An 18,280-nucleotide genomic window follows, 5' to 3' on the forward strand; every position below is an offset into this window, starting at 1 on the left:
CCCCACACCCTCAATATTACAACAAGAATTTTTTAACCTGAAGTAGTCAGATAACTGCAAGGTTATGCAAAAATGTGCTCGTAAGTAAAGGTCACTTTCCTGAGCAGAGAACAGCAAAAAGAAACACAAGCAATGATTTACCTTGGTCATGGCTTTTTTTTTTTTTAACTCTGGCACATTGGTTGGCTCTGTACCACCCATGAGGAGTGCTGGGTGCTGCAGTAACAGACTGAGGGAGGAAGACCTCCAAATGCAACACTCCAGATTCTGTGTGTGCACAGTTACTCCAGGAGCAACGTGGCTCCCTAAGCAGGATGTGGGAACTGAGAAGATAATTCTAAAGGCTTTACTGTAACAAAGTGGTCAGATGGATTGCCCCAAAGCAGGTGAAAGGAACCCAACCAATAGACTATTTTTGACATCTCTATCTAGCAAAAATCAAATGGAAATTTAAACTGCAAAGAATGCAAAACTATTGAAAATAGTTTTTACAGTCATGCCCTTTTTAAATACCCTGCATGAAGCACAGAAGTACTTCTAAGTAATAGGCTAACCCAAGCCAAAGTTTGGAAGTTTTTTATGGGTTTATATATATATTCATACACACCAAAACCAGAGTTTTTCTTCCCCCATTGCCAGATCTTATCTCTTGTGTTACCTGATTCAGCAGATGAGTTTCTTTAAATCAGAAGTTTCTCACATGAAAAACTAATACAATGGATTAACAGGGAATGTAACCAATATTTCTGCATTATGCCCCTGAAAAACTAAGGGAAAAATATTTTTATGGCACCAGAAAAAAATTATATGAAGGAATGGAGGGAAAAGCAAAGACTGAAAAACCAAACACAGATCAAAACCACTATTTGAACTTCCACAACATCCTGCTGTAGTAGTTGGCATTTTCTTTAATGTGTCTTAACCAGAAAAGCTTTGCCAAGGGTTTTCTTTATATAATTCAAAGCAGAATCTTCTAAGCAGCAGTATGTATGTACTAAAAAAAAATAATTAGAAGAAATTATAAGCCAGAGTCCATTGTCACCATGTAGCCTCCTCTTTTCTCATACAATTTCTCAGATTTCTCCAGAAGACGTAAAAAAAAAAGCAGAGATTTTGTGTTTTATTCCAGGCCACAAATACGAAAATGCCAAATCCTAAAGGACAGAAAATACATCCTGTGAGACCTCATTCATCACACACCTCTACTACTACCCAGGTTTTGTGATCAGTTCAACATTAGTTTATACAATTCTAATGTCTCAGGCAAAATGCTTCTACAGTATCAAGTCAAACATCTGGTATGGTTCTGTGTGTACTAAACCTATGTTTTTAATTTACAGAGTGAAATAGGTGTTAGAAAAACAGCAGGCACCTATAATCTCAAAATTATAAGCTTACTTACGTTGCCACTGTGGAGTTCCTTATTTAATCAAGTCTGAGTTGCTCCATTATTTTCTTTAATGCCAGCACTGCTCTGGTATTCCCACTATTATCAGGGCTGTGTACCTTTAATCTTTATAAAATATTGTTGCAACATTTCTTTCATATTTCTGGCCTTCAGAATCTGCTACCTTACTAAAAGCTGATACTTCCTAAGCCAAATATTTCACATCAAGGAGAAATCTAATTTTGGCTCTTGGTAGAGCACTCGCTCTGGTCCTGACGTTCTTTCCCATTTGGATTGTCTCCAAAGAAGAATAAACTACAGAACATGATGTTCTTATGGCAAATAACTCAGTGTGAAAGCAAAGGAAAAAGTACTTCCAAGAGCCATATTAAAGATTATTTTTTTCAGAACTCTGCAGCAGATTGAATCATTAAAGTTTATTTTGTGTTAGTTTTGACTCCTTTGTGAAATATTTCTGAGGATGTTTAAACCTTCTGGAAATGACCATGTCCTGTGTCTGTTCCAAGTGCTTCTGTGTCAATAACTTAGACCTTACAGAGAACTGAAAACTGCAGCACTGCAGCAGCCAGGGAGCTTTGTATTTGAAACTGTAAAACACTCTTGGTTTTGTTATCTAATATCTAATCAGTGTTAGGGGGAAGTAAAACTATGAAGAGATAGTTATCTTCAGTGGAAAACAGAGAAGCATGAAAGCAATGTATTACTGTAGATAATATTTCATTAATGACCATAGCTCACTCCAGATGATCAGGAGACATCATTCTGAGATTATAGCTGGAGACAGAGATTTCAAAATAGTCTGGATTTGAAAGTAAGGGTGAGAAAGCTGACACACACTGACACAAATGCCCTCTTCCTCTCACTATATAAAGTCAACCTGTGAAGATTCAGATCAGAAAACGTAATCAAGCAGTGTATCTGGTACCACAAAACCAGAACAGGAGGACTTATTTATAAAAATAACAACTTGAAAAGTAAAACAGTGAACTCCAAAACTGGAACTGTGATGGTTGAGATGATCAAATAAATGTAATTCAAATTATTCAGAAATACCGTTTTATGAAGTACTTTATGCACTTAGGAGAACAACTACATTAATTTATTAATGCAATTATGGCTTGTACATAGACTGATATTATCTTCAGGAACCACTGCACTTGAAATGAGAAAGTTGTGCACTGCAAGAGCAGACTAAATTTACTATAATTCTGGAAGAGCAAAGGGAGCATTCTGTAGAAAAAGAGGAATCCAAAATCTTTTCAGTTCAGTCTGAAAGGTGTCTGAGTCTTACATTTTAACAAATAATGTAAAAAATGCAGAGCAAATTACTACAAAACTTAAGTATTAATTTCAGTAAATATATAATGAAGTAATTATAATGAGCACATGTAGCACCTCATAGTGAATTATAGTAAATATTTCAAATATTTCAAATTCACAAGGTCTACTATAATGAACAGTTGGATGGGGACAAAATTTACTGTGTGTACAACAAGGTTATCATTGAAGAGAGAATGGAAGGGAAGATAAGAGCTTCTAGTGACTCAAATGAAAAGAGGCTTTCTGCATTAGAAGCCTAGCACTAATTTCCAGCATGAGATTTGCTGTGGCAGCCACTATCTTTAACTTCTTACAACATGAAAAAGCAGGAAGGATGCAACCAACCAACCCTCACCCTCCTCCCTGTAAAACAAACCAAAAAAAGAAAGGATGCACAGTGTAATTTTGTGTACATTCTGAAAAAAAAAAAAAAAAAAAAAAAAAAAAAAAAAAAAAATCAGATGCCTTTTAAGCAGCCTCAGGCCTTTATCTGTTTTCTCTCTAGCACAGCTGAGGAGTTCAGTTCAGTCCATGCTATGGTGCAGGGTTTGATCTTCTGCTCCTAACTTCCCCTCTCCAGCCATGAGAATTACAGGTATCAGCTGTTACATATAAAACTTTTTAGTTGCTCTTCAACTTAGTGGCCTATATATTTTTAAAGCCCATAAATAAGGAAACAGGGCAGTGGACTGACTGCTCCCATCATGATGCATGAGGTCTGCATTTACACCACAGCAATGACATGAACTAAAGGACCAAGAATTGCTTTAAAATTTACCACCCCCTCATTCTTAGCATTTGGTGAACAAAGGAGACATCCTTAAACTGCAGTTTCATAGTGGAGAGTGGGAAGGCCCTTTGACCAGGGGAAACAACAATGTATTAATATAAAAATTATGCAAGTATAGAAAAACAGGTAATATTCCAGGTAAAAAAACCCAACCTATTTTGGCTTATTCACAATTTGCTTCTTGGCTTGTAAAAGGAACACAAGTCTGATTTGTACTCCTGGAAAGCCCAAACCAGGATACAGGCAAAATACATTTCATTAATAAGCAGCATGCTAATCACTTACTTGTTTGTGTTTCTCAGAGAAATAGTTGCTGGATACAGGTTGTGTGGGATCTCATTTTAGAAATAAATGAAACACAGAAAGGAGTAAAGCAGGGAAAAAAAAACAAAAACAAAAAACCAAGGAACAACAAAAATCACCCACAGGCAGAAAGGCAATATTATTTCAGTAGATCCTATGGTGTTGGGTAGCCCAGTAAGCTGTTCCTGGCTTTCCAGGGATGCATTCAGGCTTCCCCTCTGAAGGCCACTTGCACACTGTCACCAATTAGTATTGTGGGCTGGAGCTCAGCAAGCTGCCAAGTGTCTTTTGAGCTACCATTCTGTAACCTTTCCAAAACTGACCTTTTCATTATAATTTCGTATCATTCTGTGTGAGGGAAAAACAGACTTCTTAATGTCATGCTTATTTCCACCAGCTTTTAAGCTCCTTGTCAAAACATCCTTACTGTACATTAAGTGAGAAAAAAAAAAAAAACCTTTCAAGTATATTCAAAACAATTCATTCTCTTTTTTTTCAGGGTGAGTGTAACACTGCATCATGTTCATCACCACAAGCTCAGGAACATTATTGCTAACAGCTGCATGCAAGGACCTTCAGACATTTAGGTCTAGAAGCAATTACTGGTTCTTCTCAGAAAACTGACACAAGCCCCCTTCTACAGCAAAGTCAGCTGGAGATCCTGGGTGCCTTCCTGGGGAATTTTCTCATAATATTTGTTAGCATTCCAAGGTGTAGCTACTGGTGAGCTAATGCCTTTACAGTGTGTTGGCTTTCTTAAAATGCATTGGAAATAATCTTGTAAAAATTCATGTGAAACAGTGAGACAAGTGGTGGTAAACCAGAATACTAACCAAAAGTTTAATACCAATTGCTGTTTCTCAGTCCTCAAGAAAATATTCCTTTGACAGAGTTCTTAAGATTGAAGCAAACCCAGTTGGTCCCTCTGCATGGTTCTGTAAAAGGCTGTGTCCAAGAGATCCAGATAAACTGAAAATACTCATTGGTTTCTGGTAGTTCTAGGCTGCCAAATAATTTGAATTTATCCATTTCTGGTGCTGCAGAAGACTTTGAAAGTGAGAGACGTGTTTCTGTGGAAACTTGAAAGCTGCAGTGTTAATCCTAAATTGTTCAAAATGCTGCATTAGGACCTTTAGAATCTTGCCAATTTCTCTAAAAATGGCACAGCACCCACCAGACACATGCACACACTAATACAACCTCTATTTTCCCTTTTATAAAACATCTTTATGATGCATTAAACACTGAGGTTCAAGCTTTGGAAGAGGGTATATACTAACAAATCACGTGCAAAGAAGTGCACAAAAACCTCATGGCAAGTGCTGGTTTTCACTCGTACAACAGTTGCAGACAAGTGACCTTTTTAACCCATAGTTTAGATATGATTTGGATGACCTTTTGCTTTGTGTGCTGAATATTTATGTATACAGCATCTTATCTGTCATGCACACAAAACTCTCAGATGCAATCAGAAATTCTGAAATAAGTTCCCAAATAAAACCCTCAACAAAACCAAAAACCACCACACAGAAGCCTTACGATAATAATTAGCCAACAGTGCTGTAAATTGCAGATAAAAATTACAGATCCACACACAAATCACTGTGCAGAACAAGACCTGGAGGCACAGATCAGTTTGAGACTTTACATTTCAGTGGCAAACATAATCCAAACAAGTGAAGGATGTGGGAGAATGAGCAGATAAGGGATATTAGACAAAGCTTCTACTTGGCTAGTCAGATGAAACTCATTTCTTTGTAGGTGTTCAACTTCTAAATACAAAGCATTTCTCATGCTTTTACTAATAATAATTTTTAATACTAATAATTTGTTAATAACTCTTGCCTTCTTTAAGAGGTTCAGAAGACCTAATAAAAGTTATTTGAGCTTCCATAGTGAAGCTCTGGTGGAATCAGGGTGAGATCACCACTGTTTCATAGCAGTGAGTTTTTAGAGGTGAAGAAAGATAAAGCCTACCTCATGGTCTGTAATACACTTTGATGAGATTTTTCATGTCTTTAGAAAAGGTTCTCCATCATAAAGTTGACCTGTTGCTAATTTGATATTTCTGTCTTCTCCTTTTCCCCTCTCCCCCATCTCTTAGATCTTATTTCTCACAGATACCCACAGACCACCCTCCTCACCTCCTGGGCATTGAGCTCTGGTACATTTATGTGCTTGCACTCACTCATGTTTTGGATTTCTAGAGTTACCCAATTTCCACATCAGCTGATGCAACTACTTTTTCTTTTACCACATCGTCTGCTGAAATTGCCATCTTTTAACTCTGTTTTTCCTTCACTTGCCTTGACATATGCTGAAGACCATGTGCCTATATTGGTCACATTGCTTGTTTAAAAATCTGCCTTTAAGCCCTCTTCCTGGTCATGTGTTAAGAAGTTCCCCCCATTAAACGTGGGACTTGTTGTGCCCCTCTCCTCCCTCAGATTCTCAGACTCATCTGGTGTTTGCTTCCAGCTACATCTCTGGTCTTCAAGTCTTGGTTTTACAGACTCCAAGCATTTTCAGGCAACCCCTAACATGCCAAGCACATACTTGAGGGAAATAGTGGTTCTCCACTGTCTTCACAGAGGTTTTTTTTTCATTATTCCCTCTGCTCTCAAGAATGCCTCAAATGCTGCATCAATAGCCATCTTTTTAGAGAAAGATCACTTGGCTTCCACAGCCCTCTCTCACCTCCTCACTGCATCCAAAGAGTAAAGTCACACAACCACATAACCCCAAGAAGCTGACTTTGCCACTGAATCTAAACAAGAGATTGACAAAGATGTCTTTCTCCAGAATGAAGTTAAATCTCAGTGGATGACCCTAAATACAAGTACATTGAAAAGTCCCAATTCATTCTGTGCCTTTTTATTTGTTTTAGGTCAGGAAAGGTTTCAGCAGTCCTTTACAATCTTGAAATAACAGATATTCTCTGGGGAGATTCACCAGGTAGTATTTACAGCCACATGCAAAACAGAACAGCTTTATTTTACACAGCAGGACAAGCAAAACCTGATATTACCACCTCCTATAAGCTCTGCCCCCACACCAGTCACAGATGTGTTTGTTTCCAAGTCATCTCTCTGACCCATTGGTCTCCTTCCATAAGAAAAACTCTTGAAAAGCTTGAAGACAAGAATACTGCAGCAACACCATCAGAGCATATTGTTGCCACAGTCATGACAGCTTGGAAGCTGCTGAAAAAGGCAATTGCAGAGAATTCTACCAGAGACTTAGGAATCAGAAGTGATAGCCAGACTTTGAGACTGCATTTATATTTATTCAGTGGGTCATCATCAGGGGGTAACAATAGGAAAAAAACACCCAAAACCAATGTAGCTAGAAAAAAAAAAAAAATTAACTTCTTGATCTCACATTCAAAAAAATGTCACATAAAGCATTGCCTCAATCCATTCCTCTTGTCCAGGATTATCTCATCCTTACTGTCTTGCAAGTTCCTCACACTCTTTCCTTGCCCCTCAGCCCCCCAGCCAGCAGCACCTACTCTCACTTTTGATGCTTAGCAGGCCATGCTGTTGCTCTTTTGAAGGCCAGATGCCATCAATATCCAAAAAAATTTGACAGACACTCTTTAATTCTGAGTTTGTTTGCTTTGGTGTCTTTTAGGGGCAGGGGAACAAGTAAAACAGCAGGGGAAAACATTAGGATTTTAGTTAGCAGAGTCACTGCTCTGTTGTAACAAGTTTTACTTGACTCATCTCTCTATCTTGCCTGAGGCTGTGCAGTTTCAGTCTACATGTGCATTAGTGCCCTTGAAGTATAAAGATACTGGGAAATGTTCAAGCAGCAGGCTAAGGGAGGGAGACATGGAGTTGCTTGGTATGCACCTCGAGTAAGCAGCAGTGAACCATCTGGAGGACAAGCAGCTGATAGACAGACAGGCTCCTGCCCTTTATCATTACCTATGAGGCCAGATGCTCAAGTTGTTTAGTCTCATTCTACTTTGGCACCAGCAATTTCATTTTAAACCACACTTCAGGCTATTAAAGCTGCAGAAGAGCATCCTAATCCTATGCACCTGGAATGTCTGAATGGGACTAGCAAGTTGCTTTTCTTGAATATAGGGATTACATTTTTTCTAAGATATTATATGACTCCTGAGCTGCTCTAGGCAAGCACACCAGCACTTCACCTTTTGGCCAGAGCAGAAGCAAACCTCACAGTTCAGTCTTTAGACACAGAATTCCTGAGGAACTTTCTGTGGAATTCATCCTGAGAGACAGAATTTCAGTCTCCTAGAAGTCAGTAGAAACAGATACTGTGGGAAACTTCATGATGTCCAGTTGTAAGAAGAAGGACTTGGAGATATTATTGAAAAGCAAGCAGTCCTGAATATTTGGTAAAATTAAGACAGGGTAGATTAGAGGCATTTCTGTATCTCAAACTCAGTTAATATTTTGGTGGAAGATTTCCTTCTCACAGTAATTAGGAGATACATTTTATGGATTATGAAAATTTGATCTCTGCAAACCAAGGAAGCAGTTGGCAAAGGTGGTGACCAGTGGTATTACCTAGGAGAGAGGAAGAGATCCCATCACGAGTACCACTTATGACTGATTTACTTCCAAGGGAGTGTGAAGCTGGCTCTTGCTGAGATGCTCCATACCACTGAATTTAGAATTAAAAAGGAAAAAAATAACGCAATTATTGATTTCTTGACCTTAAGCAAATCCAGAGGGATCTTATGGTGCAGTTTATTCAGACATTCTAGCATGGCCACACATTCCAAATAGTGGTTTTGTTACAAAAAAATGCAAATAAATTAAATACAATGCTCACCAATAGAAATTAAATGCAACTGTTGAATTCCAGGCATAATTGACAGTATTAGTGAACTAGATCTGGACAAGGAGATTTTGATTACTGACTCTACCCAAGACATAGAACTCTATTTGTTCTGTTGATATAATTAAAATCACTTATTGTCAACATTAAGTGTATAATTTTGTGTAACCCCAAATACAGTGACCTTTTTCCCCAGTAAGAGCTTTTTCTTTTGGAAGTGACCAGTTCTATCCTGGCTCCAGCAAAGACCTTAGAGACCCTCTGGGGAACAAACAAACAAAAATAAATTAAGAATAGCCTGAGTTATTTTTTTATGCCCAAAAGTCATAAAGAAGAAAAACTAAGATGGAAGAATTATGAGTTCCCACCCTGCTCTACTTGCTGCCTTTGTAGATTTGTTCCCTATAGTACATCATGAAGTGTTTCATACAGACTTATTTTAAGTGTTCTGCTCAATTTCAGCCATGAAACTGCAGCTGACAAACAATCTCCTTTAGTTCATTTTTATCACATTCTCAAGTATGCAGTAAAATTAACATAATTGATGGTGTAATTAAAAACGTCAGCCCAGCACTGAATACAGGGTTTGCTGGTTCACATGGGGTCCATGCTGGTTGGATCTTAGAATTTCTTCTGAAAGGCTCCTGCCTATGTGACATTGCCTGATTTTCAAGACACTTCTTAATTTCTGAATTACTGTCCAGCAGGTTACAAGAATTTTTAATAGCTTTTAGAATTACATTCATAGTCTTGGGCAAAGTCCACCTTAAAATGAAAGCCAGGTGAGGACACAGTTCAGCCTACTCTCATTTGTCTGTCTATTTGGGTATATAAAATTGATTCCAGTCATGAAGGTAGAGTCTCCTATGCTTCTTTTCCAAAAAAAAAAAAAAAAAAACAAAAAAACAAAAACAACCCACCAAAACCAGAACAAAAAAATCCATCTGGACTAGCAAAATAGGAGCACAAAACCTCACCAAGTACAGCAGTTTCCAGTTGCCTACACAGGTGCCAAATCTTAAGCACTTGCCTTGAAAAAACCATTTCTCTTTAAGCTGTGCCCTTAGCAGAGGAGGAAGAAAGGCCTAGGCTCAGTATGGCTCTAAACAGAGGGAGAATCTGGAGAATCTTCCCCTTCCTTTTCACACATGCCCCACCATTAGGATTCTAGGGACCAACACTGGAATTCAGTCTGAGGTATTAAAATGACCAGAGGGAATGAAGTTAATGAAGAACACTCCCAGGTGCCACACCAGTGAGTTGGTGTTCTTCTCATTTATGTCCTGATGGGCCTGAAGTGGCAATTACCCTGCTACAAAGATGCCACTAGTTAGAATAATCTGTATTTATTATATTAACAATGTAATTAAGGTTAATGTTCATTTTACTGTCAACTTTCAGACCATGCAAATACCCACGTTTGAACCTAATTTCATATAGGAGCTGTTCTTACACTTTCATCCATTCAGCAAGAGATATTCCTGTACTGTCCCTCCTGGACTACCCAACAACAAACTGATGTTGCCCTAAAACCAGGCTACCACCTTCCTGAAGCCAAGGACCAACTCATGGAAATGCTGAAGTGGCAGCATGCTTTTAAACCTAGGGTAATTAGTGCCTTTTTTGCTGCTAAAGAAAGAGTTCCCATTATACTGTTCCCTTTGTACCAGAACTGCTGTTGATCCAAGCTCTACCAATCTGCTGAATTCCACAAGGCTCAAGGAATAAGTGGATTCTGCAAAAAATAATGTTTAATGAAATATTGCCTTAAATGTATTTTCTTTCAGCTACTCCATTGAGTATCATATAGCTCCATGATAAATGGCCTATTCCAAATTTATGAACAAGCCAACTTAGGTTCTCACAGTGGTTAGAGAACTCAATTTATAGAAGTTTTCCCCTATCCTCAGATTATGTAGAAAGCAGATAGTAAAAATGTCAGAATAAAGTATAAAACAACCCATGTTTTTCCTAAAGAGCAAGCTAAAGCAAAGGTGGAGCTGGGAGTAACTAAGAGTCAAGTGTATGTGTCCCCAGTTTGTAGAGTCAGGAAATCAACTCACAATTATCCCTCTTTTGGGACACAGAAGAGCTGTAGGATCTTTAAGGTAACAGCACTAAGTGAAGGTTTTAATTAGGGAGGATGTGCCAGAGTGGTGCCAAGGCAAAGGAGAGATCTTGGTTTCTGTGCTCACCTACAGACATTTTAGACAGTTAGAATCTCCCTTCATGAGAATTAGTAGAAGATTTACATCTTTTAAACTGTATAGTCAATGAAAGTCCAAAACTCTTGTCTTGTATGAAGCAGAAGGGGAAGTTTTGTGTCTGCACGGGTCTTTTCCAGGCATGAGCTTGTGCCTTTACACTCAAAAGCCTTGAAGGAGTGACTGGTGTTTCAACATAACCTGTACAAATGTGAAAAATTTATTTTTATACATGGTACCTGCTGTTGATTTCTGATGTGTAAAACATCCAAAAGAATTTGTTTATGCTGGTAATTTGGCACAATTTCATTACACTTTTCCATTTCGTTTTTTCAAATGCTCCTCAGCTGCATTTCCTCTACCTTAGAGATCTCCTCTTTTTTTTTTGGCTGTCTTTTCATGAATCTGTTACAAAAATACTTTACCTGTTTTATACTTCAAAATACCTTTGTTTCAAAGACAGAAGATAAAAGAGGATTAAAAAACATCAGAAGCAAGCCTTGATAATGAGGCAGACTTTGAAGCTTTGCTATAAATACAGCACAATGCTTTCTAGCAGATTTTTAATTTAAACTCTGGTATTAAAACAGAATAATTACTATACCCATGGCAATGCAGGAAGACCCATGGCTTAAGTGCACATCTACCACATGCCTCCATGGTATTGCTTACTTCCCTGCTTCTTTTCTTTAATAACTTTTCAGTTTATAATGGTTCTGGGAACTGTTACCAGTAAAAAGCTGTTTGAAAAAAATGTAATCAGTCTGTACAAAATTGAATTGGTCAAGCAGTACAAGCTGTATCAAGAAGAGCATTTTGAAAAAAAATGTTGGAGCTGCATTTGAATACAATTTATTCTGGCAGATATTTCTCAAATGCACTAGCAACAGGTTTACCCTGGAATTCTTGAAGAACAGAAAATTTAGTGCAAAAATACTTCCACACTAGGATGGTGTCTTCACCTGACAATGATACAGACTCTGAATGTGATTTGCTGTCAGTAGTTATTAGGAAAACATCTCATCTCTCTTAGTATCAAGAATTAAGAGCATAGATCATGGAGGGCATGAGATTTGAATGCAGCTCCAAAGTAATTTTAAGTTATATTATGTTACTTTGGAAGTAAAGCATTAATTTATATGTTGTATTTTCAGATGAATCACCACAATTTAGATGGTAAAACAAAAGGGAATGGAATACATGATAAGAACAGGAATGGAGTCCACAAGGAGCTTCCAGCATGCTGAGCTGGGACCTCCACGATGGTCCAATAACCTCAGCAAAATGAATGCAGGTTTGGCCTCTGAATCAGGAAGACTTGAAATACAGTCTGACTGATTAGGAATTAATAAATTATAACACCCAGTTAACCTGTAAGGAAGGTCATAGCTCTTTGAGAGAATGATTTCTAAGAATCTAGACCTAATTTCAACAGCCTTAGGTACTTTTCAGGTTCATCTTAATTCAATGTACTTATGACTAAGAAAGAGAAGTAGGTAAAAGTCCTAATCAATTTTAAAATATAAATATAAATTCTTCTTACTACTTTTAAAAACCATTTATGTGTTTTGAAGCAGACATTCTCAAAAATCTGTATCACTTATGTAATTAAATGAGATTTAAGTTTACAAGTGCAGGAATGCCAAGAAGTTTGAGTAGACAAGTGTGTAGGCGAATAAATAAATTCAGTTTATTCTGTGCTAAATAGAAATAGGAAGTGTGAAATGAGCTGCATTCAAAAAGAGTCAAAGTTAAGTATTCCCGCTACATAGAATTTTGTTAGTTGTATCTGTAGTAAAAATTCTTAATTCATGTGTGCAGTTATAGTTGCCAAATACTTGTATAAGCCAATATTCTGTAAAACTCTCTTTCCATCTGCAATTCTGGATGTAAAGTAGGAGAAACACTCGAGAAGAACACGAACAAGAGGGGGGTTGCAGCACCAGATAACGAGTGACAAAGTGAAAGCACTGAAAAGCTGATTGAGTGACAGGCACTGACAAAACCTTGGAAGAAGAAAGGGATATGGAAGCAAGGAGACAAGAAAAAACAAAAAAGTTTTCCTAACCACTTCCACTACGTATAAACCGAGAAAATACTTAAAAATAACCAACACGCTGTCATCTCCTGCTTCCAAATACAACTTCTGAAAGCAGTTTCTAATGTGTGTTTCTGACAGCCAGGAATCAAAGACATCTTCTATTTGGCATGAAAATCTAGAAACCAAATTGCATGCTGCCAGCATAAATGTACCAAAAGTCATGAGAGTTTGAAGGGAATACGTCAAGCTGCCCATGCAGTCCTCTGAACTGTTTTGTCAAGATGTGTGTCACAACAACAGGAAAACAGTTTAAAGGAATACAGCCCTTCTAGTGAAATACTTCAGTGTAATTACAGATCTGTTACCCAGGGCTGGGGACTACCTGGTGGCCTAGAACACCTTCAGCAGACAGATTTTTCAACTTTTTTTTTTAACCTCCATAATAGGTCAGTGCCCTACCCATCAATTGCACTCTGCCATCCAGATAAATGAGGCAGTGACCCTATTAACTGTTTCCTTGAGCAGTTGTGTGATGGCACCTTACAAAACCAGTAATGATAGAGCCTGACAAGCTGCTTCACTGAGCTTTATTTAATGCTCAGAGAGCCACTAAGTGTGCAGTGAAATTTGTGCTGCTAAGATAAACCAAGCAGCATTGACAAGTGTTTCATTCAGTGGGTAGGAATTCCCAGAGGAGGGCACCTCAATCAGCTCTAAGCTGATGGCCCAGCAGTATGGGGAAAAAAGAAAAAGAAGGTGGGAGGGCAGGTGGGATAATGCAGGGACTCAGAGCAACATTGATTCAGACATGGCAGATAAATTCTGAAATCTCCTATATTTGAGGGTGGTGGTCTGAGTGGCAGCTGAAATTCTTCAGACACAGACAGGAGAAGTCTAAAAAAACAATTTTCAACACAGGTCTATCAAACTATTCTAAGTTTAGCTTAATGAGGATCACAGACCCAGCTCATCACAGGCAACACTGCAGTAATAAAAATTGGCAATATTTCATATTCAAAATGTTATTACTGTGCTTCAGTCAGCTTTCAGGTCAATTCAGAAGAGCTGCAGCACATTCAGCCTATCTCCCTTGCAAAAAAAATGGGGAGATTATTGCTTTACAAAGGTAATTTTTCCTTACCATATCTCTACTCTCACAATTCCACATCCACAGAGCAGGCACACAGCAGCCATATAGCTGGGGGCTGTTGGTACAGGAGGCTGGGAGGAATGAGCTTGGCCTTTAATAGCAGCTGTGAGAGCTTCACACTGGTAACAGGCATAAAAGACATTAAGCACCTGGCTGAAAGATACAGTGCTATTATTTGCATCAGTTGGTTGTTTTACCTTCTGCCATTCTAAGAAAAAGATTTTCTTTTTTAAAGAACAGCTATGTTCATCCTGAAATAACAGGAAAAACATGGCTAGCATGCCTGGGACATTTGCTATGGAATTCTTCAGGGCTGGTTCCACTTGTTCTGTGATAACAGCTGTGTAGAGAGGTCAGAAAGAACAGAAAATATGGATAACACAGGAGTGAAGAACTGTTGCTTCCTCGTGCCTAAAAAAGTAATCCCTGGATACAGAACAGGGCATTACTGTAAAGGAAAAACAATTATGTGATCCACATATCCCTAGCATTTAGCTTGAAGAAACATGATGTGGTTCGTGGTATTTTTAACATTTCTCTCTGAGATAAACTATTTTCAGGACTGCTTACCTATTAAAATATAAAAATCTCCCTGTACTCAACCATGTTTCAAGCATCTTGCAAATAATTCATAGGTAACAAAAAGTAATAAAGACAACTGTCAGAAGGTAGATTGCAGTGTCTGTGGTTTAGGTTTGTATTACAATATTTACCAAGAAGAGTGGATTCATTTTAGGTCAGACTGCATTTGAATTTTGTATTTATATTATGAATAAATTATTGTGGAATTTTAGTGCATGGACTGCTTTAAGTATATTTTGATTCACTTATCAAAGGCTACAAATGCAGAAGATATTACATTTATTCATTCTTATGGCATTAAGAACATAATCTCCTTGCGACTGTAAGCTGCTCTCTTCTATTTTATTTATTATTTGACATAGTACTTTGCTTTTGTACATTAGGTTACACCATTTGCTGGCAGAAGTTGAACCTGACATGATTTTAACTAGTTTTTACTGCTGTTGTAGCCTATACTCTGTTTATTGGACAAACTATGAAAATAACAATGCATCTTCAAACGAAATTACTTTCTTTCTCAAAGCTGCTTACGTGTTACTCAGAAAATATCCCATTTTTAATGCAGTGCCTCTATAGTGTACTTCCAAAGTCCTCTCAAAACATGAACTAATGAGTCATTTAACATTTCATGCAGACTTTTTGAACCAGGCTTTCCCTCCTTGGCCACAGTAAGCAGGGCAGGGTCAGTCTCATTGCTATGCAGAACCACGTGTAACTCCACCAGGATGAAGTGGCCTCCTGCACACATTTAATACCCTGAGAGCTTCACACAGCTCTTCTCCCTTCTCAGCACAGAGACCTCACCCTTCAGCTCTTAACCCTGGTGGGACTTGCACTGCCTGCCCACAGGAGCTGGGTCACATCCCATGGCTCCGGCCATCTCCCCAGGCAGGAGAGGGGCCAAGGAGAGACTTCAAATCACACAAATTTGAGATTACCTACGGAGAGGAGAGAGCTGAACTCTGAAAAGGTCACTGTTCCCAGGTTCTGGAAGAGAGGGGAGAAAGGGAAGTCGTGTCTCAGCCTTGCTAACAGAACCTCCCCCTCCACAGAGATCACCTGGAGCCCCAGTCAGGACAAAACTGGGAACCAAGTGGCTCAAAAACGCTCACCCAGGAGAGATTTTGATACCATCTGCCATACCTCAGTGTGACTGCACTGGGTTTTCTCACTCGTCCAAGGAAGTTGAAGCACTGGGTAGTGTATTGTTTTTGACCTTGGCAGCATTTGAAGCAGTCTCCTGGTACTAACAGTGAGTTCTGCTCTATTGTGTCCAGCAATAATGAGCACTGCCTTAAAAGAGCAGCTATCGATTTCCCTGCCACTTGTCAGCCTTTACTTATTCATCTCACAGCACTACAAGAAGATGAACCATGCTATAACCACACCACCCTGACCATCAAAATACACACTGGACTATAATACACTCACACACTTTGCATTTAAGCAACAGCCTGGGAAGAAAAAAAATAGGAAAAAAAAAAAAATCAAATCCTGATAGCTCAGAAACTATTTCTCTCTGGAAGATTGATGGCAATAGCAAGTAGGGAAAGAATAATTGGTTTTGTTCTGGTTTTGTGTGAAAAGCATTATAAGCTTAAAATATTACCCCTGCTATTAATTCAGATGAATTAAAAAGTATAATAATTTAGCTATGTAAAAAATGAAAATACCAGCAAGCTAATGAAAAAATTATTTTTTTTTTGTTTTCACTATACATGTTTTCATTGTACTATAGGTGAGTTTGACTAATAGACCAATTATTATGAAAATCAAGGAGTATAAACAGTCACACACTTATCAGAAAATGTTAAAAAAAAAACATAGCCAACCATCAAAGAGTGGTTTTGCAAGTTCAGTACTTCTGTTCTTCCTAATACCGTTAACCACAGCTCAATTTATACACAAAAATATCCAAAACTACTTTTTTTTTTTTTTCAAGAGAGAAAAATCAGGACTGTTTTTATGTATTTAAGTTGTCCTTTTCTATATTAGATCATTCACAACCTGCTCCATATTTTTCTTTGCCCTTTTTACACTCATTTCAGTATTACTAGAGTTATTTGGCTTCTTAATATGTGTGTGTGTGCATGAGGGTAAGATAGTGAGGTAATGTACAACTAAAATATACATGGACATGAGAAAATAATTCCCTGGTGGTTTAGTCCAGCCTCCTCCCTGCCTCCAACTACCATTAATCACCTTGTCACTGAAGACTGACTTGGTTAAGCATCAGTAGATTTTTCAGACAAAACTCACAAGGAATTGTCAGCTAATGCACAGGTAAAGACCAGCAAACTACCTAACAGCTCAGAGCCAGTTATTAAAACAAAGAAACCCCTTAATTCTGTGATCTGAGGGTCACTTTCTACCGTGTGCAAATAACAAAACTGGGCCAAATGTCACAGCTTAGGTGACAGAGTGCTACCAAAAAGGCATTTCCATGTGGATGCAATGCTACAGGTGGGAGAGCTAAGTGGACTGGCACTAAATAGACTGCTTTTTCAACTTTAAAGTGTTTTGAGTCAAATCATTGCCATCTTAAAATGAACAGCTGAAACTGGAATCAAAGCCAAGGCAAAAATTGAATCAGAAACAAGGTGTTCACGCTGCCCAAGGTCAGGGGTTCAGCCTCAGCTCCTCACCTCCCCACACCTCCCACAGGCACCGATGGAAGCCCAAGCATCCAAGAGACCAAGCCCTGAAGTGTGACTGTCAAAGAGAATGCATGAAAAGCCCCTCAGCAGAGCCAAGGATGATGGAGCCATTATCACACCCAAAGAGACACCTGAGGGGCAGAATGAGAAAGGCAAAGGTGACTTCTGCCTGAGACAGGCAAGGGGACTCAGTGGCATTAATCAGGCACAGATGAGCTGACAGCGGTCACCTTTTTAACACCTTGGTCTTTTGTAGGTAGAGCATGTAAAGACCTCTCTCCAAAGCAGCCCTCTCCTGTGCAAATGGTGAGAGATTAACATCTCTGAAACTGCCAAAAGCACAGACAGAGGAAGGGAAAATGAAGAGTCATGAAGTTATCACATGGATTCATTAACCAACTGATTGGCGCTTTCCTATTGCTGCTGTCATGGAAAAGGACAGGAAGACAGATTCACATTTATCTGAAACACTTCATAGCAGCAGTTCTCTGGGAAAGTACATCTCATCTCTGAAAGGTGTCTAGCACTAGTGGATTTTGAAGATAGCAGGTGCTAAATGTGTAATAAGTGACTTTTATTAAGTACAAACTTACTAAGAAAACTTAGTATTTACCAGGGAATTTTTTTTTTTTGTTATTTCCATTATTAGTATTATTACAAATACTAGAGGTGCAGCCACTGAAGATTTAGATACTAAAAAGCATAACCTAAAACCATGGATAAGTCCCTTTTTCTTTTTTTTTTTTTTTTTTTTTTTTTATTTTAAGGGTGAACATTGGTTGTTTTAAAGTTAAATAAAAGCAAGTGGTGACAAAATAATCTAAGATAAAATAATCTAATTAAGTAGATTAAGTCATACTTTACATCATCTGCTTCCTGAAAAAAAATCATAATCATTAACAAAAACTAATTGTATCAGTTGTTTACACCAGAATTAAGATTAGGAATAGCTGGGATAAGGATCAATCAGGAATTAATAGTTCCTGAGACTCAACTCAGATTCTAAAATATTA

The sequence above is a fragment of the Heliangelus exortis genome, chromosome 14 (assembly GCF_036169615.1).
Source record: "Heliangelus exortis chromosome 14, bHelExo1.hap1, whole genome shotgun sequence".
Lineage (NCBI taxonomy): Eukaryota > Metazoa > Chordata > Aves > Apodiformes > Trochilidae > Heliangelus > Heliangelus exortis.